Here is a 24286-nt window from a genome sequence, read left to right on the forward strand (position 1 = left end):
CCCAGGTTGGCTTGAACAATTAAATACAAAAGAAAAACATATATGCCCGGTATTGTTATGTGATAAAATACATATTATTTTGATTTTGGTACTTTATTTAAGAAAATGGTTCAAGTCTGGGCTAGTCTGCCGGACTCTTCTGATTAGGTTATGGGGTGATTACTGGTAAGACTGGTAAGAGTTTTGTTCTTCATAGTCACCCCAAAGGTATTCTGGAAGAGTCTTCTTGTTAGAGATAAGATTTCCGGTTTTTACTTAGTTAAAGTGACCGTTACATTTGGTTAAACGAATATTTACCCATTGACATTTAAGGACGGGCCTTACGGGCAATAAGAATGGGCACAGTACAGCGGTGTCACGCACACGAATTCGAGCCAATCATGCAGTCTAACGCCACAACGCGATTGGTTGATGAGTTCACATCACGCGCGCGATTCGTCGCAACTAGTAGCATTAGTGCGTAGAAATTGAGTAGATGATATGAAAAAGCATTATTCCCATGAATGAAATTTATAAAAAAACTATGTTGGCTCATTCTATCTCAGTGTGGTGGCATACAACAATAACACCGTTTACGTGTGATGAAAATTAATTAAATGATAAATACATAAAAATATCTTAACACTTATCACTGGCCATTATGTCGTTAGCATGCCTAATCACGTCGTTGACTAATTTTTGTCGCGTCTTGGGCGGTCGGAAACGGAAGCGACGCTTTTATCGACAGACGTGACACTTAACAACGTGATGTTGAGTTAGGACGACAATTTGAACGTACAGTAACATCAAAATAACATCGAAGTTATGTCATTTAGTTACCGTGCATTTGGCTGGTACTTGTCCGAATCCGAACTTGTCCGAACATGTACTGGTGCGAGAGAGGCGCACTATTATTATCATTCTGATGTCTGTGTCAACTCCTTCTATATGCGCTGCCTACGAAAGATCTTAGGCATATCATGCCAGGACAGGGTGACAAACCAAAGGGTTCTAGAAATCGCACAGCTGCCCAGCCTAACACCCTTCTCAAACAGAGGCGTCTGCGTTGGCTGGGGCATGTGCACAGGATGGAACCTTCTCGACTGTCACGCCGTGTTCTTCTGGGTGCAGTAGCGAATGCGAATCGGTTTATTCAGCCACCAAAAAAGATGCTTTTCGGACATTGCACCATAGATCGTCTGAGATAGACGCTGAGGCAAGTAAAATCAAATTGTCATTTTCACAAGTAACAGAGCACATAAAAAAGTTATCGTGTCTTATTTGAAGATTTATCCTTAGTCTTTAGCAAGAAAAAAAATCCCCTTTGTATAATATGACGACCTCTAATTGTCGGCTGGTAAGTAATCAACTATCGTTTTACAATGAAAAAATAATAGAACGCTTTTTAAGTCTTCTGTGAATGATTTAGTTGTTACGGCCCGATTCGAAGAATGAAATACGATAACGATAAATTCTGGTTTAGATAAGTTCTCATTTAGATATCGTTTGTATGTCGTATAATTGACAGAAGCAGCTCGATTTGGGCAACCAATGTCACTTTGACGTTAGAAATATCGTAGATAGATCTTATTGGCATCACAACGGAATCGAAATAAACGTCAATTTTGACATGTCGTTTAATTATCGATCTTAGAGCTCTTTACAAGATCTTAAACGTGTCTTAATCATTATTCGAATCGGGCCGTAACGTAGTTAGTTGTTAGATGTTGCGAGTGTCATCGGATATTTTATAATAAGATTTCTACAACAGAAAAATTCGTTAAACTCTGGCAAGTTAACTTTGGAAGTAGAAAAAGAGCGCGAAATTCAAAATTTGCCTTGTAGTAGATCGATCCTACGCGCCAAAAATTTTCAAAATTGCCGCCTTTATCTACGGACTGGCTTGCCAAAGTATACTTACATAGGTATTAAAATAGCAATATAGGTTAGCTAAATAAAAATATCTTAAACATTACGAGGTGAGTATTTAGAGTTTTTAAAACTTTTTAAGGCAATTATAAAAACACAAGTTTCCAAGAATATGTTCCTTACTTGATTCATGGATAAAAAAATCAATACAAGCGTAACTACATTACTTACAATCTTCAATACAAGCACGTTCATGTGACTTAATAGTCTCCTGCGGGATTTGGAAATCGATTTTCGATCTCCGTACGTTTCGTACAATGAACATGTTGCCAAGAAGAGCCATCATATTATAAAATCCTAGTCAATATGAGAGATAGATAGGTTAGACCAAAATTTTCTTTACATGTATTTACTGTTAGATATTTGTAATAATTACTTATGTTTTGACTTTTCTTCTCGAGAAGGGAAATTTGAAAAAACGTTGATATATATTTTCCTGCTTTTAATAAACAGTCAATAAACAAAGTTGAATGTACCTATTACATTCCATATAATAAATGATTACCCGTTTCCATTAAAACTAGTTTTAATTAACGCAAAAATGTTTTTTTAATATTTTTTACAGTACTTATATATGTTGCTATTTTACCACACTAGTGCGGTGATGAGAACGTTACGTGCTATGTCGAAAATTTAATGGGCCATATGTACTGTAAATTTTCGTACGATAGCTTGTTACGGACTCATCATCTGTATCATCATTTTAGCCTCCAGTCGCCCACTGCTGCTGAGCATATGCCTCTCTTCGTGTACGCTACTTATCCCGGTCCTGAGCTAGTCGCATCCAGAAGTGTCCCGCAATTTTTCGAATGTCACCCACCCAACTAGCCAACGGACGCCAGGCGCTTCTTTCATCCGAAAGCAGCCACCAATTCGACAACATTTTTATTCAGCTGCCATCACTGTGCCTGGCAACATGGCTGTATAGTCAAGGAGAAGGATATGGGGTAGTTAAATTTTGATGACAGATAGAAATCATTCTGCACAAAGTCGCAGAAGTTAGTACCTTTAACAAAACTATACTCAGACATATAATCGTTCAACCTCCGCACCCAGTAGCAAGCTAAACACTTGAACATCAACAAACTCGACTGCTAACATCATTTTTCGAAGCGGAGCTAAGTCGTCCAAACTTCGCCCTAGTTAATTAAGTTCCAGAAGTCGGGAGCCAACATTTGGATACGCTTATCAACTGTGAATGAAAGGCTTTTATTGTAATAGTTTTAAGCTAATAAAATACGGTTTGAAGAATTCTTGAGATGGTCGGCATTTGTTTTGTTCAGTGCTTGTTAAGAGGGAAAAATAGTTTTGGAATCTAATGAAATAACGGTAATTTTTCTATGAATTTCCATTTCGAAAGAAAACGTTTTCTACTAACTAAATCTAAACAAATCACTTTCTAAACAATTCTAGGTTTATAGGTTTGGCTATTTTTTAAATAAAATGAAGGTTAAAGAAAACTTCCTCATCAATTTTTTTTTTAATTCTACATCGGTGGCAAACAAGCATACGGCCTGCCTGATGGTAAGCAGTCTCCGTAGCCTATGTACACCTGCAACTCCAGAGGAGTTACATGCGCGTTGCCGACCCTAACCCCACCCCCTTCGTTGAGCTCTGGCAACCTTACTCACCGGCAGGAACACAACACTATGAGTAGGGTCAAGTGTTATTTGGCTGCGGTTTTCTGTAAGGTGGAGGTACTTCCCCAGTTGGGCTCTGCTCTAGATCTGGAATGACATCTGCTGTGCTGTGCCCTACCACACAAGGCGAGATGACATTCACATTGCCCATACCTCTCTTTTGGACGTAGTTTAAGGACATACCCGGGTCCCAAACTTTAGCAAAATTCAAACGTTAGCTGAAAAAGATCCCTTATAGGGATAAGTTCGTATTTGTAATTCAATATCCGTAAATTGTATGTAAACCTGCGTTGTGTATAATAAAGTAACGGTGACTACTACCTACTACTAAAACTTTGCTAAACATGTTAAAGTTCGTTTTTTTAGCATTAGAAAAAAGGTAAACAATCTTAACATATTTTTTTATAGAAAAATGCTTTTTGAAAATCAGTAACTATTACTTATGAAAACAAAATAATGTAAATGATCGTATATGATTTATAATGGTTACATATCTGCCTTGACTTATTTATCAAAAGTGTATTTCAATAAAAATATACGTCAAAATAGCTTACCTTCTTTCTGATGCTAGGACTTAAATAAACAATGCTATTTAGCGGAAAACCAGTGATTTTAAAAACCCTCTAATGACTCAAACTGGGTACAAATCTTAAACCCCTGTAAATCCACTCAAAATTCACCGGGCGTCGCGCCAGTCGGAATCGTGTTCCCTTGAGGTAACTGGGGCCCTCGTCAGGTCCCCCCAGGTCCCTTCAGGTCCCTTCACGTCGCAAGGTCCCGCGACAGGTTCCATAAATATCCGTCGAAGCCTTGCGAAGGTTGATGATTTCCCAGGCGGCGTGAGTTTTTGAATCGCCGACCTTGATCCGTATAGAGAGTTGATGAGGTCAGTGTATGAGTACTTACAATATTACTCATAGTCTTGTTGCAAATTATGTGCAATCTTTTTAATACGTTTTTCGGTCGGCATGTTAGTCCTCAGTTAGGGTAGTATTGTATAGCAAATAAAGTAAATAAAACATTTTATTTTATTAATTACTTCGTAAAATCGGATGTCCATGATCGTAGGTACTACTTTATGTAGGTATTTACATTTTTTACTTAGATCGAATCGATTGATACATTCATTATTATTGTTTCCATAATATTATATATTATAAACCTATTTATTTACGATATTTTATTTTGTTTTGTGATTCTCACCACAAATTTGAGGAGTATTTTTTGCCTGGCTGTACTAGGAAACGTCAGAATTTCACGGAACTAAAAACCTGATTTTATGATTATTACATAATATTATGATTGTGATACATTTTTTCAAATTAATAAAGGTACAAATTAAAAATGATGGTACTATTTTATAGATTTAAGCTAGTTATAGCAATCCTCTGTTCATCCATTATGAATATATTATTGTTATTGTAAATAAACGTGATAAAATAAAATTAGGTCACAAAAAAAATGTAATTACCTATAAGTATTAGTCTATCTTTTTAAATATATAAAAGAAGAAACTGATTGACTAACATATCAACGCACAGCCTAAACCGCTGGTTCTAGAGATTCCAAATTTGGCACGTAGGTTTTTTACAAGGGTTAGGGGTGCACTAAGAAAGGATTTTTCAAAATTCACCCCCTAAGGGAGTGAAATGGGGGTCTAAACTTTGTATGTGGAAACAAGATTAGTTAGACTATTTTATTCGAAACTTTACAAGAATATTGCTAACGATAAATGAGTAAACACGTGTTTCAGGTGTTTTGAGAGTTCAACCCCTAAAAGGGGGAAATATGGTGACTAAGTCTAAAAATCAACATGGGTATTATTTCTATGGTTTATCGGGTCGCTGATTACGAAAATAACAACGATTATAAAATCTAACGAGGTGGACGTAAAATACAAATCCTCTGTTGGGGTGCGATGGGGTTGAAATGACTAAATACCAATATAGGTGTCGTTTTATGGTTATTTGGGACGTTATTTACGAAAATGGCATTGAATGTTTTTAAAATTTAATATTGTGGACATGAAAAATGTAGAAAGTATTTTTGCCAAATTGCGACTCAATCGGTCCAGTAGTTTCGGAGCAAATCGGTTGTAACAGATGGATTGTCAGACAGCCACACGTGATCCTATAAGGGTTCTTTTTTAGCTTTTGATGTATGGAACGAGACCCGCGTTATCCTAATAGATACTACGACGGGACTGTTTCTCTCACGTTGCGTTCTATGTGGCGTGCTCCCGTGTAAGTTCACCTCAAAGTTGAATCTATTGCTACCACTTTCAAACATGGCTAAAAATGTTGTTCATAAGGAAGTACTTTAACAAGTATAAGGTTGTGGAATACTTTATGCATTTTTCAGAACATAATTCTAAATCTAATAATCGCGGACAAACAGATATAACTACATGCGTTCATACAAACATACGGGTCAAACTGAGAACCTTTTTTTTTTTGCTTTACGCGGGCGAAGCCGCGGGCTATAGCTAGTAAAAATATGTAAATATAAGAATCTGTAGAATAAGTTTTAAGAAGAAATTCAACTTAAATACTTAGAACCTACTAACTTCTTTAACAATATTTTCACCTCAACAATTCGACAAAAAAATACAAAGTCATAAAGCATAATTAATTTGGCTGAGACTTGGTAGGTATAACCTCACGTCTGGAGCCTCTTTAGGGCCCTCAAAAACTAGACTCTCGCTTCAGACTATTTTATTTGAGAAGAAACTTAACTGTATACGTCTGGGGGCCCCGCCAAGATGAGCAAAGCGAAGCGCAAGGGCATTATCTACCTTTTCTCGAAGCACTTTGTCGTTTTTTTGAACCCTCATAACTTGTGTTCGGATTGTACCAGATAAACAAAATTCTCGGGATATAATATCAATAGTAGACTTATTAAGTATAAAAAAATTTCAATTGCATAGCTCTCATACATTCGATTTTATTCATATCTAAAAAACCTCGATTTCCTCACTTACTCACTCACTGATAATCAAAACCATTAGGGTACTTCCTGAAGTCCTCGGAAGCTGAAATTTAGTATGTAGGTGTGAAATTTAGTATGAACACAAACAACATTTTTTTATTATTAAAATGTTTTGCCCCTAAGGGGTGAAAAGGGGGATGGAATTTCGTATGGGGAATCAATAACCGCTCAACCGATTCAGTTGAAATTTGTTATGTTGATAGTTTTTATTATGGAGAAGGATATATAATAGTTTTCAACCCCAAAATTACCCCATAAGGGCGTAGAGGGGGAGGAAAAGGACGTTAGGGGGAAAAGAGGTTGAAGATTGTATGGGGAATAAGTAAAAATACAAATTGTATAAAAGATGCCCCCAGATCGTTGTCTAAGTACCCTCAACACAAGCCTTATTGAGCTTACTGTGGGACTTAGTCAATTTGTGTAATAATGTCCTGTAATATTTATTTATTTATTTATTTATTTAATTACCCCCAACCCCTTAAATTAAGAGATGGAACTTAGAAAAAGAACTGAAATCCCATCAAAAACATTTTCATGTAAAATGTTGCCAAGACGAAACCATAAGGCTCGCCTGTCAAAAAGTTATCAGATCTCTTGTAGAGCCAAGTTTCTGGTTCTACAAGCCCTAACTTCACAAACTCTACACCTTGGTCAAAATATGTGGCTTGGCCGTTTCGTTACTACAAGAAGTATTGTATAGTAAAAAATAATAAATAGTGAATAATTTCTTCACCTTAAGCCCATGTGACGGTAGCGAAACGGCTAAGTCATAATTATATTTTGACTAAGGTTTTAGTTTGTGAAGTCAAGGCTTGTACAGTTAGAAGCTTGGCTCTACAAGAGATCTGATAACTTTTTGACATTGCGAGCATTATGGGTTCGTCTTTGCAACATTTTATATGAAAATGTTTTTGATGCGATTACATTTTCTTAAGATTTTTTAGGTCTTTTTAAAGATAATCGTATGACGAACTGCATCTAAATATGTTTTTCGAAATCGAAAATGTTTATGGCTAATATTTTTAAATCTAAATTATTGCCTGCAGCGCCATCATGGTCGCATTTTTATCACCTGTCTTGTCATGTGCCACTTTCGCACTTACATACTTGTAACAACGTGACAGGCATGGTGACAAATGATAAAGAGCCGACCATCTTAGCCCTACTGAGCTCAATTAAGACAAGACCAAATGAAACAACTATAACATTTAGACTTAGGTACTACGTATCGGCAAAAGTTTTGCTTAAAAAAACTTCGATGTTGCCTAACCCCGCCCTCAATTAGGTACCTTAATTTATAATCATGCACACAATTAGGTACCTATATAAAAAATCACAAGATTTTTTAATCTAACGACAGATGCCTTTTATTAGATAAAAGCATAAAACGAAACCAACATATTTCGAGGACTGTAAAGTTCCGCGGAAGTGCGGGTTTATGGAACTGGTTGATTTATGACAGTTTATTGTTTTGGGCCCCGCCGGCGACAGGTTTGAACTAAGGTTTTTTGCTGGAGCAGATAGGGGAAGTTAGGTACTTTTTTCAGTGATATTGCTTTAAGATTTTTTCCAGTGTTCCTTAAAAACGGCGCCGTACGAGTATTAGCTGTTTCTTCAAAAACTGTTGAGAAATTTGCATTTTATTCACAAGTGTGGCAAAGTAACTTGATGCTAATTTTTAGTTGTCATGTTGGCTGGCGAAATTAACTCTGAAATGATGATTCTGAATTATTAATATTTAATAGCGTCCATTGGTGTGGTGAAAAATTTTGCTATGTTTAAGCAAACCTACCTCAAGCAAACCCTCGTAACGCTAAAGATTCAACTTATCGAACTACTCGCTACGGTCGTGGTTCATTTTGGAATGTTTCGCTTGCTCTGGTATCAATATTAGCACAAGGAGTTAAACAACAACTTTGCCCCCTTGTAAAATAAATAACTATTGTCTATCAATGACCATTTTTTGACTCGGAAAATTTGTGCCTATGCTAATTCTTCGTACAGGTACCCTAGGTTTCCATGAACCGTGGCAATAATCTAGAACAACGCTAGGAAGAATCTAATGAAATTGAAAACATGAGATTTATCATTCTTATTTGTTTTCTTGAGAGGATAGTCTATATTTCTGACAGCTGTGAAAACTAAATTAAATACGAATGAAAAACTCCACTCATGAAACAATTTATCCTAGAAATAAAGTTGGTTTTACTCGCAAAAATTTAATATCTGCAAAGAGACATATCTTGTTCAAGTTTCAATGGCGCGTACGTCGTTTTGATTAGCTCGGTGGCTCAGGTTTCAGTAGGTGAAGGAACACCAAGTTTGTTAGGCGACATGTGCTCACTCGCGAGTTTAAATGTGGGTATTAAAAAGAAATCCACTGTTAGGAAGTACGGAGACTTTCTTTAAGGGATGTGAAGCGTAGACTACTTATATGTAAGTATCGATAAAATTATTTAACCTCTAGTTTATAGATTTTTTTCATTCAACTTGGGTTCGGTGACAGCTGTCATGTCAATACAATTTTACAAAATGTTGTGTTCAAAATGAAATCGCGGGCAGAAATAGTATAAATAATTCAGGCCTTCTTATCTTGAAATTTACCATCTTAAGAGGAAATACAAGCTGAGCTCCTTCTCTGAGTTCAGAATTTTAGGTAAATATCTCTGTCGCGCTGACGGGGCGACTCATAAAATTAGTACGATAAGGACAACTGCAGCTTGGGCAAAAAACCCTGCGTAAAAATCTCAGAAATCGAGGTTTCGTTCTCTACATTTTGCTCCTCCAAAACGTAACCAATTATAATGAAATTTGGGAACCGAATGAAGAATTTGTCGGTGTCTTGACGTTTTGATTTTTGCGTTTATTGATGCTGATCTTGAATGCTAGGCGTCTGTTTACGGCGAATTTTTTTTACAGTTTTTAGCGCTTTGTAAAGTGACCTAGTTCTTACAAAAAACAGAATATCGATAAAAGCAAATTATACAGACACAAGTAATGGTAATATTGAACTCATATTAAAATAAGTTCTTGCCAAAAATTTCATTTTTGGTACAAGCTTTTATCGCTGACTGTACTTTTATTTCACAGGCAACTAATACTTATCGAGACAATTCTAAAAGCCCTAAACACAATTAGACTGCATTGTTTTATCACAGAGTTCCTATGGCTACCTCCTGTCTCCATCATGAGATCAGCTCGTTTAGTACCATAATATTACATTCTCACCCGATTTACATATGTATGCAAATTTTCAGCTTCATCGGAAACCGGGAAGTGGGTCAAATTTAACTTGCAAGATTTGTCCCATACATACTAACCGGGCAAGTTAAATAAAAGCTTGTAAAAAAAACATCTCGAGCCACAATCTAAAGAAGAATATGTATGGAATAATGACCACTAATGTTTCCCTTAAACTTTTAACTTATTTTCTACTTTAATAGTAAACTGTTCAGTCATTTTCTCCACTTATAACCTTAATATAATTTAAACTGAACGATCTTGATTAAGTATAATGTCCAACAATAATCTGTCACTCACAAATAGTTATCTTGAGTCATAAATCAAAATTGTAATTAATTTCACCGCATCGAATCTACCTTCGAAATCCAAACAAACTTTGGTTCATTAACTATCGAAGTCTTGATGAGTTTTTCTGAATTCCTCCAATCTATTTGTACTAATTATTCTAATTTAAAATCGAATTATTTTGATCACTAATTCCATGCAAGGCTCTTAAACTTTCCAGACTGGTGTTCAGAAAAAAATCAAGTTGGAAATGTAAATTTTAATTATAAAACAAAGCTTTAATGTCGTATTAATTGTTGTGTTAATAAGTTAAAATTACTTATTAATTAAAATGTACTAATGATTTAATTAAACGTATGGAACGAGACAAACGACAATAAAAAAAGCTATTTTAATTTTCAGTAGTATAATGCTTTGTAATGTAGAGGCATAGGTATTTATCAGATGTAAAGCTTAGAAATAAATTAAAAGTGGAAATATTTATTTGTTTTACAAGGGAGCAAAGTTGTCGTTTAACCGCTCGGGCTAATATTGATACCCGAGCAAGCGAAAGATTCCAAAATTGAACGATAAGCGTAGTGGGTAGAGGGTGGTTCGAGAAGTGGAATCTTGAGTGTTGTGAGGGTTTCAAGGCACGAGGGTTAAACAAACTTTGCCTCCGAGTAAAACACAAAAATGTTCACCTGACCAACGCGAGGAATATACCAGCAATTCTACCAGCTAACATAAGAAAACAACTCAAAATGTGCATCAGATTTATTTGCCCCACATGTGGATAAAATGCAACTTTTTCATTAGTTTTTGAACAATCGAGAGGGCCTTGACCAGTTGGTGTGGTGATGAATTTATTATCTAGAATCACTAGCCTATAGCGCTGTCAACTGAGCTATCGAGATTTCATTCGAGGACAGCAAATATTCCCATTCCACACATCTACCGCAAGAGTATTACACTTTTTAAACAGCTACCGGAGTTCCAAGTCAAGTGCAAATTCATCAGTAACGATGCCATTAATATAACACTAAATAACACACAGATACAGTGAAATTATCCACTTTGAATTTATTTCTCAGCTGTATGGCATCGTTTGCAGACGTTTTTAATTAATACTACTACTACTAATTTAATTTAAATATGACTCACGTTAGAACGTTCCGGGCCTGGACTGGGGCATCCTACATTTCGTTTTCTATTATAGAAAACGTCACGTGACCTCCAATCACCCGTCATAGAAAATGAGGTTATTAGGTTTGTTCATCAGGTAATATGACTCAAATTTTAAAATATTTAATTAACTTGAACGCGTGAGTTAAAAAAAATGTGACCAGTTTAATGACCAACAAAAAAATAGTGGAAGTCTGGGACGCTTGCCAAAGTGGGAGACTTGAAACATTCTATAAAAAAAATTACTAAAAACGACCATCAGTCTTCATGTACATATGTACATAAAGATTGTAATATTACGCATATACACAATTTTTTATCGACAAAAACATCCCGTAACTACCAAGATGGGGACGATAAAGAGGAACGGATATAATGTAGTGCTTTCAAACAGTGAGGCAAAGTTTGCGTACTGCCGGCAGACAAATGACAACCGGCCCGAGGCAGGCACGATATTAGAAGGCTTTAAGATGGGAAAAATAGCAACTCTTACTCGAGGTAGCTTTATTAGGCCAAGGGATGAGAGAAAGCGTTTAGAATTGTAAAGATACAAGAAAGTTGAGTCAAATCACAAAAGGAAGGAGGAGAAAATAGCAACTTTTATTGAGAGAGTATTAAGAAAAATCATAGAGATAAGACAATTTGACTAACTTATTATTATTACAAAATAAATTAAAAATAAAAGTAAACGATTCGATGATGGGAGTTAAATGTAATCATTTGAAGTAGTAATTGTCATCGATACATTTTGTAGATCAAAGCTAGACATTATAGTTACTTTAAAAAATACACCTCATTACATGCCTAAGTAGCTTTTAGTATTACATGCCTAAGAAATCAATGATAATCTACCCATATTAGAGGTAACTTAAAGTCACGTCGTTGTGGTATTTATGACAAGAAGAAAAAATATATTTTTAACACTTGAACAAATAGCAATAAGGTAAATAGCTATAAGTAACTATTGTTATTTATTCAAGTGTTTAAAAAAAGCGATTTAGTGGGAAACAAGCATATGGACTATTAGATGGATAATCGTTCCCCACCGGTAGCGTACGAGTATGAACACCTGCAACAACAGGGTTGTTGCAGGTCCCCATAGCCTTTGAACACCTGCAACTACTGGGTGTGTTACATGCAGTTTGCCGAACCTTTACAAACTTGATAACTATTTTGTTTCCTTTTCTGATTTCTCATGCCTTAACCCACTCGCTCTGCGTAAGAAGGCAGCACACCCAAACCCGTGAGAAAGAATCGCCGACGACATTTGTTCCGCGAACATTTATTTCAAGGCATGTGTATTTTAAATTTCATGCGCGCTTGAAATTTCGTGGTTCCAGGAGGGTGGGATTTCCCACTGAATTATACAGATGTTTGAGAATCGCTGACAGCTTTACAAATTTATGGCTTAGTGGACAACTTGTTATACATGTTTTAGTTATCCATACTAGTTTTCTTGTTGCTGACGTAATGCAGCATATGCTAGTTCTTCGGTGTGAATAGTTCAGTTCGGTTGTCCAGTTGATCATGGTTTAATGACTCCTCTACATGATGGCCTAGCGCTGGACGAGCGAGATGGTCATGCGATAGTGATGGCTCCTCTACACGATGGCCCAACGCTGGACCAGCGATATGGCAATGCGATGGTTGAGAGCACGCACTATGGGATGGGCCTCGCGAACGCACCATCGCTGGCAGGAAAAATCAAAACCATCCCTTCGCCATCCTGCCGCGCCATAAGCCACCCGACACCAATACCCTCTATACACGCTGGTCGATCTTAGTGGCTCAGTATGATGGCCCATCGTGTAGAGGGGCCATAAAAACCTATTGCCCTCTATAAAACCTTCACAAGTCAATGTCAAAATGTCTATTCCCAGGGCTTTTGGTGTAGTAATATAAAAAGCAGACTGACAGAGTTATTTTCGCATTCATAATGTATTAGGTAATTGTAATTACTTATTCTGTGGTTTCAATTATTGACGGGTTTTGGGGACATTGATGATGATGGAGGTATTTTAACTGTTAATTATTTACGTTCATACCACTAGATGTTGCTCACGACTTCTTTTGCGTGGATTTTTATATATTGGTTGTTTTAATTATACATGAACATCGTGCAGCAAAATATAGATTAATAATTTAACAACCCTTAACATTAGTCCTTCGGGGATTTTTTTAAATTGTTTCTTATTTCTTGTTATCATTGTAAATGTAAAATGATCTGCAAATTTCAATTTTCTTCGTTTAGTTAGGCTTTAAGTTGATGGGCATACCCTGGGGGGAGGGGGGAAATGCCCTAGTGCTAGTGTTTAATTTAACATCGACTCAAGTGTTATAATTATAAATATTGATATGAAGCCATTTCTTAAATGTCTAAATCATAATAACAAAAGAGTCATACTCCCTTTTTAGGGTTCCGTACCCAAAGGGTCAAAGATTACTGAGACTTCGGCGTTCGTCCGTCCGTCCGTATGTCACCAGGCAGTATCTCATGAACCGTGATAGCTAGACAGTTGAAATTTTCACAGATGATGTATTTCTGTTGCCGCTATAATAACAAATACTAAAAACAGAATAAAATAAATATTTAAGGGGGGCTCCCATACAACAAACATAATTTTTTTGCCGTTTTTATTTAAGTAAACATTTGACATTATGCGCACTCACAAATCTTTTAAAAACATTTCTGTCATAGTTATGAATATCAGACATTTGTCATGGGCCTAAATCACTCTTAAAATCTACAAAATCGCATTGTATATTAATCAAGTTAATATGATCCTGAACTCGATTATTATAATTTAGAATTGCATAACGGTCATAAATGTATTTATTTGGCCTCGCAATATTATTTAAACATCAATTTAAAACCGCGCTAATTTGTAACAGAGTCAGTCCTTCAGGATATTACGCATTTATAAGTATATATAAACATAGGGTGAATCGTCTATTACTAGCCACCTTATACTAAAATGGATAAAATAAGAATTCTATTTATTTGTTCACACAATTCAAACAAACCAAAAAAAATTACACTATTATTGGTTCTGAAAATTTGCTTGGATTGTGTGAACATTAAACATAATCTTTTTTTACAATAAGTTGGCAAATTATTGGAAGGTAGCCATTAATATACAACTTACCATACTAATTAGTATCTTTACTGGATTATATTATTTTTGATATACCTACAAAACTAATCTAAATGAGAGATATTTTACTTATTCGCAATATTGTTGTTAAGACGAAAAAGGACGATCCGCACGTAATCATGCACCTTTTCATACAAACGTAGTCCTGATTTTCCTCTCTGACATTATTGAGAATATTTTGACACAATTTGTTGTATATTATCCACAGGTATGCCCCTATAAGTCCGTATGATTTTTTTTTCAATTTTTTTTTATTAATAAAAGAGTTAAGAGCATTTTTAGCTCCTAATTATTACACTAATCAAAAAATCTAAAAAAGTAGGTAATATACAACAAATTACGTAGAAATAGTTTCCATAATGTCAATATCCGGAGAGAAAAATGGGGACTACGCTTGTATCGAGAAACGGCCGTCCCCTTTCCTCTTCGCTCATGAAAATAAGCTAAACCAGCAGTTGCGAATATTATAAACATCTCAAAATACCGCATCTAATTTAGCCGGAGACTAAAAGCACGCAAACAAAACATGTTATAAGAGACGCTCCGCAAACAGGCGACAACGCAGACGCAAACAGGACCGTGGAGCATGTTTGCACGCTCCGGGATGCCTTCACACCGTCGTTGCGTTCGAATACTGGGTGAAAAACTTTTGAGCTACGTCCATACTTCTTTCCTGTGTGAAAGTTATACCTCTAGACATGTTAAAACATTCTACTACTTCTTAAAAGTTGTATGTAAGATAAATGTACCCAAATCATTAACTTTCGTTAAGTCCACAGAAATAATGGTGGTTTTACCGAAAATGTTTGACCCCCTAATGCACTGTAGATTGTTAAGTCACCGAACATATTTTGCAATAGAATTTAAAGATTTTGGTGGAATTTACACTGTAATTTGTCTGTAAAATGGTGTCTGGGTCAATTTTTTTACTCAGTTACTATGAATTTCATAGTCGTGGAACCATTATAAAGTACAGGATTTTTTTCGAAAACTTACACATAAGTAAAACGCTTGGTTTTCTTAAATAAATTTGATCATTATAGAGTAGATATCTATTAGTACATTGTGTAACAACCCCCTCGTAGGTGAAATATTATACACGAGGGTGATAATTCCCGACAACTGCAGGCTGGAGGGAATTAAGGACCCGCGTTTGTAATATTCTTACATACAAAATAATTCTTATATAAATACGGTGATATTTCAAACATCGTCCGCCATACTGTCATTGTTTGACAGGTTAGGCATCGAAGGTATTCGGCCACGATTGAAACTTGTGCAATAATATTTTTAAACGGTTATTAAATTAATGAAATTAAATCTTTTTAAACATAAACAATAACATTAAATTTAAAACGTCAGTATTTTCAAAGTAAACCTACATGGTTCGTATGAATTAGTGACAGAATTTAATAAAAAACCTACAACTCTCTAGGGAGTTATAGCTTTATTTCACAATCCATAACTGCCACGGGAACAACTGCGGGGGGTCTTTGTCTTTTACTACACCTGCATGAAATAAGATATTTTTCGAGCAAGTGTAATGTAAAATATATTATTGTGTTACATAAACTCTACGGTGTGATACAGTGACTAGATGTAGCGAAGCCCTAATAGTGCATAGGCAAAGTGGTCCATAATAATGGAGGGACAAAAATGGGTGCTTGTGACGAGCTGTGTATTGATGGCATGATGAGATGACTTTGAGGTTAAAAAGATAAAAGGCGAGATAGGTATCTAACTAGTATACGACGACGCTTGATATCTAAGACTTTGTTTCTGTTGATAAAGAAAAAAATGTTTAACATTTTGCGTTTTGAACACATTTTAAAACATATTTAAAACCGGGTCTATCGTCGGTATCGTCAGGAGTATCCGGGTTAATCGGGTCGGGTAACAAAATAAATTTAAGATAGACCAGGTTTTAAATATATTTAAACAAATGGTTGATTTACTTCTAATTGCTTAGTAAATAGAAGGAAGAATCAGTTATAGAAAACTTAGTTATGTTTTCTAAGTTCTCTTAGCTTTATAATTTATAACTAGAACAATCTTCCAAGTCCTATATAATTATAAGAATGTTCTTACTTTGTAGGATAAGACTAAAGGGCCAATTAGATCCGCACGTTTCAACGGGCCCGACGTCGGAGCCCGAGCTAGTTGTTTTCCGTTTGCCGAATTCATTTATGATACCATAATGACACCAATCCGATGTAAAATAAAATAACCGGCCAAGAGCATGTCGGGCCACGCTCAGTGTAGGGTTCCGTAGTTACTCTTCCGTCACAATAAGCTAAACTGGAGCTTAAAGTATAGTAAATTGTTAACCAAGGGATGAAACGGTACCTTTCACCCGAGTTAAACAAATAGGCAAATTTGCATAATCAGTACCTAATTAAAGTAAGTCTTTTTACTATGAAGGGAAAACTTTTTGCGACAACTCAAAAACAGCTAAACTGATCATGTCCGCTATAGTTTTCATTTAATGTCTTTCTTAAGCTCTACTTCCACGATTTTTTTCATATTTTTTGGACCTATGGTTCAAAAGTTAGAGGGGGGGGGACACATATTTTTTTTCTTTCGGAGCGATTATCTCCGAATATATTCACTTTATCAAAAAATGTTTCTTGAAAACCCCTATTAGTTTTGAAAGACCTTTCCAACGATACCCCACACTCTAGGGTTGAAGCGAAAAAAAAAATTCACCCCCACTTTACGTGTAGGGGAGGTACCCTAAAAAAAATTAAATTTTTAGATTTTATTGTACGACTTTGTCGGCTTTATTGATTTATATATGCATGCCAAATTTCAGCTTTCTAGCACTAACGACCACGGAGCAAAGCCTCGGACAGACAGACAGACAGACAGACAGACAGACAGACAGACAGACAGACAGACAGACAGACAGACAGACAGACAGACAGACAGACGGACATGGCGAAACTATAAGGGTTCCGTGTTATGCCATTTGGCTACGGAACCCTAAAAAGCATAAAATATGAAAAAAATACTTTTTTTTAATTCTTCTTCACGCTTAAACCGCTGAACCAATTTAATTGAAATTTGGTATAGATATAGTTTAAGTTCCAAGGAAGAATATAGGATAGATTTAATCTCAAAAATCATCCTTTAAGAGTGTGAAAAGGGAGGTGGACATTTGTATAGGGATTCAATAACCGCTGAACCGATTTAGATAAAATTCGGTATAGACATAGTCCCAGGGAAGAATATGGGATAGTTTTTATCAAAAAAAAAAACCCTTAAAAGTGAAAAGGAGGGTGTAGGATTCTACAGGGAATAAATAACAGTTCAACTGATTTACATGAAATCTACATCTACATATTTGATTTTGTTGAAAATGGTACCTAGTAAACTTGACTTAGAACCTAAACTTAAACAATTATTAATTTCAAACGTCTCCGAAGCTTAAAACCCCCTCACCTGCATCAAAAATGTGGTTGGCTCCACTTCTTAAATACATATTAGGAACACAAACATTAATTCTGCTAAAGGAAATCTTTTATTCAGAGAACGTCGTTGACCTTTTTACAGCTTGACAACAGGCGAATAATTTCTTTATTTAGATAACAGTCTAAAAGGCCGGCAACGCACTTACAACCCCTCTGGTGTTTCTGGTGTCCATGGGCGGGGGTAATCGCTTACCATCAGGTGATCCGTCTGCTCGTTTGCCTCCTGTACGATAAAAAAAGTTACGCTTCGTTTTCACCGTCGTATTCAAAATAAATTAAGATTTATAATAAAATAAAGATTTTATTCTGCAATTAATCATTTCTCTATAAAGAATAAACTTTAACCCAGAATTTCAAAGGCTTAGTTCCCTCGAAGCCTTAAAAACGTATGACATGAATAATGACGTAACGACAAGAATTTACTAACGTTTCTATTCGAATGTGAACACAAACTTACTAACAAAACTAGAAATGCTATTGATTAACCGGAATATTTCCTTTCTGCAAAATTTTAATTAAAAGTAACCCTATTTTATGCGACATAAAATTGAAATTGCAGTGCCTCGATTCCATAAATACCCTAAGTAATACTATAAGTTTATACTGAGCAATGTTATGTAAAAATATCTGAGAAACCGAGCTTTAAAACAAAGCTAGATCGATTTTTCGCCCCTGAAAACCCCCATATAGCAAATGTCTTCGAAATCGTTAGAGCTTTCCAAGAGATCGCCGATATATATATACAAGAATTGCTTGTTTAAGGGTATAAGATACACAGGTGTTTAAGAATTTCGAGTTCAAAATGAGAATAAAAATGTTTCAAACGGATAAAAGCTCCCTTTTCTGACTCAATCTATTACCAGAGTATTTTGTCAGAAACAGGAATCTTTCATTCCTTGTTCAACAATGTACTGTTCTTAGCAGCAATCATACGTATTTATGTCTCAACAAATTTTCGCGAAGCTCAAGGGAACAATATTAAGAATTCCCATAAAGACAGTCACATCTAGGATTTCTCTGCCTACACATATAGATGAAATAAAAGCGTCGTCTGGCACCAGCTTACGTTTGAAGGGCTTCTAGACGAGCCTAATTGTCAACCGTTGTGTCGTACGTGCAGACATTTTGCTCTGGGATTATCTTTTTTTCCAGGAATATGTGGATTTCTAATGTTTTTTGATTAATTAACGATAAATATACTGTAAAGGATTTTGTTGTGAAACTGGCTCAGCTTTCATTTTGAAACTTTAGACCAATTATGACAGAAAAATATTACAAAACTTATGCACTGATAGATTTAATAATAATAAGCTATTGTATTATTTTTGATTATTTAAACAATAAAATTGTTTTGTTGAAGCTTATGATATTGATGTAGATAAAGCAGTGTATGTAACTGTACATAATTGGGCATTAAAATACTCGTGTGATCCTTATGTTACTAGTTTCATAAACCCATACTAATATTTTAATGCTTATCATTATGTAGCAGTCACTTAAACAACTCCATACCACTTTTAATGCCTAATGTATGTATGTTACGGTGATTAAATAACGTGTAGAGCCGAAAATTTACTTAATTTTAAACCGTGTCGAGCCCCAGTTTGCCTCATATTTCCAAATTATGATTCTCAGCAAAAACATTAAAATTTAACGTTCCATTACTAGGTTAGTCAAACACTAGTTTAAAGAAGATTTCTCATTACTTAGTCAGAGTTGAAAGCTGGAATGGAGTGCTTTATAAACTAAGATTGGTACTGAAAGGTGATTGTTATCTAAATGAAACGATTCAGCGACCGGCGGTAATAGTAATGTTTACAGCTCACTATGTAGATATTGCAGGAGTTTCTTAAATTGAATCGTATATTTGAATTTTTAATAACCCTCCAAGCTTGACGCAGATGGCGGTGAAATGGTTTAAAAATAGTATTTTATACAATCGTGATATAATAGAGAGCTTTTCATTCGAGTACCGTGTTTAGGCAACGAAGCTTGCTGAGTTACCTAAGTAAGGTACAAGATTGAAAAGCTTAATTATATCACTATTTAATACAATACTTTATCAACGATTCATCTAAAATAATACTGTAGACAAAAATGTAGTACAAAAGACATAAGCTCCATGATTAGTCATTTATTTTAATAGTTTACTACATCGTATCGAAAATAATGTTACAGTTGAGTTGGGATGTTAGAGGTGGGTGGAGTGGTTTTTAGTTAAACAGGGGCAAACGTAAAATTGAAGTTTTTATATTGATTTTTTACACGTTTTTATCAAGAACAAATAGAAAATAATAAAAAATATTAGACGTACGAAAACGAAAGAAAATTTTCAAGAGCAGACTCTGACCAAAACCTTACTACATTACATTTTTTTTATACTACTTCGGTGGTAAACAATCATACGGCTCGCCCGATTGTAAGCAGTCTCATGCGCATTGCTGTCCCTAACACTCCGAACCCTCATAAAAAAAACTGGAAAAATACAATAGGATAAACATTATAGTACTTAGTTATCTTTATAAAATAAGGTTTTTAATGCATTATATTTATACCTACATTACCATATATATGTTTATTTATATTATGTATATATTGCATTTAAAAAGGAGGGTAAATAAATGTTCTCTTTTATTTCAAATATGCAAGATGTAACCAAAATAGTGGGGATCCGTTTTCTATTCGGTACCTATCTTGTTCTGATTAGGAAAAAAATAGAAGAAAAGCATTTTTGACGCGAAAACAATTTCTCTTTCTATGGGGCAGGTCGTCCAAATCGGCCCACCCTCCATACAAAGTCCAAAAATTTTTCGCGTCAAATTTTTTTTACTTTTTTTATAATCTGACCACGACACATTTTTGTTACATCCTGTATAAATCCTCTAAATAAAAATAAAAAAAATTGAAAAATCATATATATATATTTTTTGAAAATTCATATTTTCAAATTCATGTGTATTATATTTTAGATAATAATTTGGATCGTATTTAATCTGTGAGGGTTATTAGTTGCGACAAGTTGCGATTTTATTTTATTTAAGAGTTACATAGAAAATGGCTATATAACCTTTCACTACATACTACTTATAATGAGAAATCTTAGATAAAATCAATTGTATTTCAAAATTTCACATTGCAGAAAACCCAACTTCCTTCAACCACAAAATAAACAGTCATTATGAATATCCTATAACAGTATCGGCCCGAAAGTCGTGAAGCTCTGTTAACTCGGTTAAAGAATGGAAACCGGACCGTTTACGTGTTTGTCCGTAAAACAATTATAACGTTACAGTCTATTTTATAATCGGATTGGGGAACGTCGCTCGATGTCCGCGTCGCTTTGTGAGGCGTGGGGCCAGTGGTGACTGTTACTTTACTATAATATTCCTGAATAAATAAAATATACACAAACCTTTTAATTCTCGTAACAATATAAATGAGGGTAAATTTTTACAGCAAATGCTATACAATCTAGTTTTAGGCTTCCGTATCCAAAGGGTAAAACGAGAGCCTATTACTAAGACTCCGCTGTCCGTCTGTCCATCCGACTGTCACCAGGCTGTATCTTATGAACCGTGATAGACAAGTGAAATTTTCACAGATGATGTATTTCTGTGACCGCTATAACAACAAATACTAAAAAGTAGGGAAGCCTCGGTGGGCGAGTCCGACTCGCACTTGTTCGATTTTTTTAATTACCTAAATGTAACGAGTCGAATGGTATGGCATTTTACCGATCTACGTATAACTACGGAACTGTACTTACTAAAAGCTGGCGGCTTTAAGTATAAAAATTATAAAATTAGCTTTTCCTTGCTATGTCCAAATATAATCTAGATACTTAAATGTCACCTACATTACGAAAAATTATATCATTTCCTAAATTTGTAATAAAAGTTAAAGAACCAGTTAAAGCGATTTCAACCGCCATAAACTAGAATTAAAAACCGCTGAAGCGTCGCTGGCAATGGGGCCTCATCGGAGAGGTTCGCTGCATTAATAATGAATTTTTGCCGAGTCCGCTTCGCTAAGAACAAGTTAAATTAGATCGGGGTACTTGTGAATGGGAACTCTAATGTTTATTGTACAATGACTTGTATCTCCTGAGATTGGTAAATACAGTTTTACATTGCTATTACTGCAAAAAACATAGATAATTAAAACGTGAATCTTTCAGATGTTAGAAGACTACTTTTAACAAATAAAATTTGGTTCCCATTAAACGAGCAATTCTTGTATATATATATACGAGTATGTATATATATTTCTGTGATCTCGGAAACGGCTCTAACGATTTCGCTGAAGTTTGGTATATGGGGGTTTTTGGGGGTATACAATCTATCTAGATTAGTCTTATGTTTGGGAAAACGCGTGTTTTCGAGTTTTCATGCGTTTTTCTTTCGACGCAGAATATGGTCGCTAATTTCGTATTGCCGGCCACTGTCCGTCTGGTCCAGCGGGTTAAGACGCGGACTGCTAAACGAATGTTACAGGTTCGAATCTCGCCCGGTGACTAACTTTTGTTTTTTTTATATGTTCAAGTTTATATATAATTTTTTAATTTTTATTGTTTTAGACAAGTTTAATTTAGTAAAAAAATGTAGTTAAGATTATCACCTATACACCACCATATTACAATAAATAGTTATAACCGAGCAAAGCTCGGTCGCCCAGGTACTTTGGTTCCTATTTAAGCGGCCTTCACATTGAACGTGGTTGACGTGGATTCGCACGTGAATGTAGAAAAACTTAATAAAATAACTCTGTATCCCCGCCATAAATATTGCATGCTCCTTGCAGCCTGATTACGTCCATAGCTCGGCAAATCACGTAGCACGCCATACTTAACGGCAGTTTGTATTCAGATTCAATATGGCCGTATCGATTAACGATACAAAACGCACTTTGTGCACACCGAGCCTGTCACGGTGTCATTATTGCAAAACAGAGTTTCAGTCAAAATAGACGCGACAACCCTAATAGCATCGATATTCTAATCCAAACCGTAATACTTCATGGTAGAGTTGAAAAAGGCTTGGCAAAGTGTACGGTTGCGTCGTTTGGCTAGGGCTGTGCTCTCTAGTCAATAAAGGAGGCTTAGCGGCATCGATAACTTTGTGTTTTGCTATATTTATGCGTTCCGCTTGGCCCGAGAACACCTGTTTGTGTGCATGCCTGCCAGCAATCGCGATGTCATGTCGAATGCTGCTCGTAGCCAAATGATGTTGCCAACGTGAAAGAGTTGTACGTAATAACCTAGTTTAATACAACTGTACCCCTAGTGTAAATATTTTCGACAGCGAAACGTGACGTACGCGTTTGCGTTAAGTGTCATTTTGTATGAGATTTTTGACTTTCCAAAACGTCCCGCTTGGCGCGCTGTTTAAAAACCCATACAAAATGAGACTTAACGCAAACGCGTACGTCACGTTTCGCTATCGACAAAATTTACACTAGGGGTACTGAAGTGTGTGTGTTAGACTGTCTTTTAAAGTAATAAAAACAAAAGTGAATTGGTTATTTTGTAGATTTTGATTTTGTGAATTTCACTGAATAAAAAAAGTCGTTTATTCGCTCCTTAACGCAATGGATTCATTTGTTTCAGTTTGTGCTGTCTGCGCTATTTAACTCCAGAACGGATCGACCAATCTTGTTACACTTTTTTGTAAATTAGTTTAAATACACTAGCAATGTTTCTTAGACTGCATTTTACGTGTTATTAATTATTGAATCACACTACTTTCAGGTGATTAAAAAGTTGCGCCCTCACTGTTTGGTAAAGTATGAACTCAAATTATCCTATTTCGATTAGTCATCGACTTTATCATAATAATCGTGACATCGGCATAACTATCCGCGAGTCATTTGGTGATGTTGAGTTCATTTTAGTAAGTTAATATTTGATCAGCCTATATATAGTTAAAATTTAATAGTTCCCATGGCCATCCAATGTATTTCAGATAGTCTCGCTCGTCAAGCGCCATCTCGAAGAAATAAAATGGATTCTATCGATACCTTTGACACGACTGACTGCAACTCTAATGACGGACTATTCCAGCTAAGTCCACCGCGATTCGTCTACAACGGGCCACCGTAATAAGGTGCTTGGACACATTTTAACAATACCCTTACCAAAAGTTTACCGCGGCCGGAAAGCTAAGTGGCGAGTCAGGTCATAATGCCATCTCTTTTGCTCTTGGTTGGTCTTAATAAGAGTAAAGGAGACAGCATTATGATCTCAGTTGCCAGTTGGTATTGCGGGAAGTATAGTGACTGCGTGAACTCCGAGTAAGTTGCATGAATTTTGGTCATCATCCTCCTAGCGTTATGACGGCATATTGCCTCAGCTCATTTGGCTGGGGTTTGAAAGTAGCATGCTATCGCTCACTAGACTATTACAGCTGTTAGGGTTTTGTACCGCAAAAGAAAAAAA

General features: G+C 35.6%; 1 protein-coding gene across 1 annotated transcript in view; it reads left to right on the forward strand.

Moving 5' to 3' along the window:
- The window catches only part of LOC133517253 (teneurin-m), a 777194-nt gene that overhangs the window by 67393 nt on the left and 685515 nt on the right, over positions 1–24286 (forward strand). The gene's annotated exons all lie outside the window — the stretch shown is intronic.

The sequence above is a fragment of the Cydia pomonella genome, chromosome 4 (genome assembly GCF_033807575.1).
Source record: "Cydia pomonella isolate Wapato2018A chromosome 4, ilCydPomo1, whole genome shotgun sequence".
In the NCBI taxonomy this organism is placed as follows: Eukaryota; Metazoa; Arthropoda; class Insecta; order Lepidoptera; family Tortricidae; genus Cydia; species Cydia pomonella.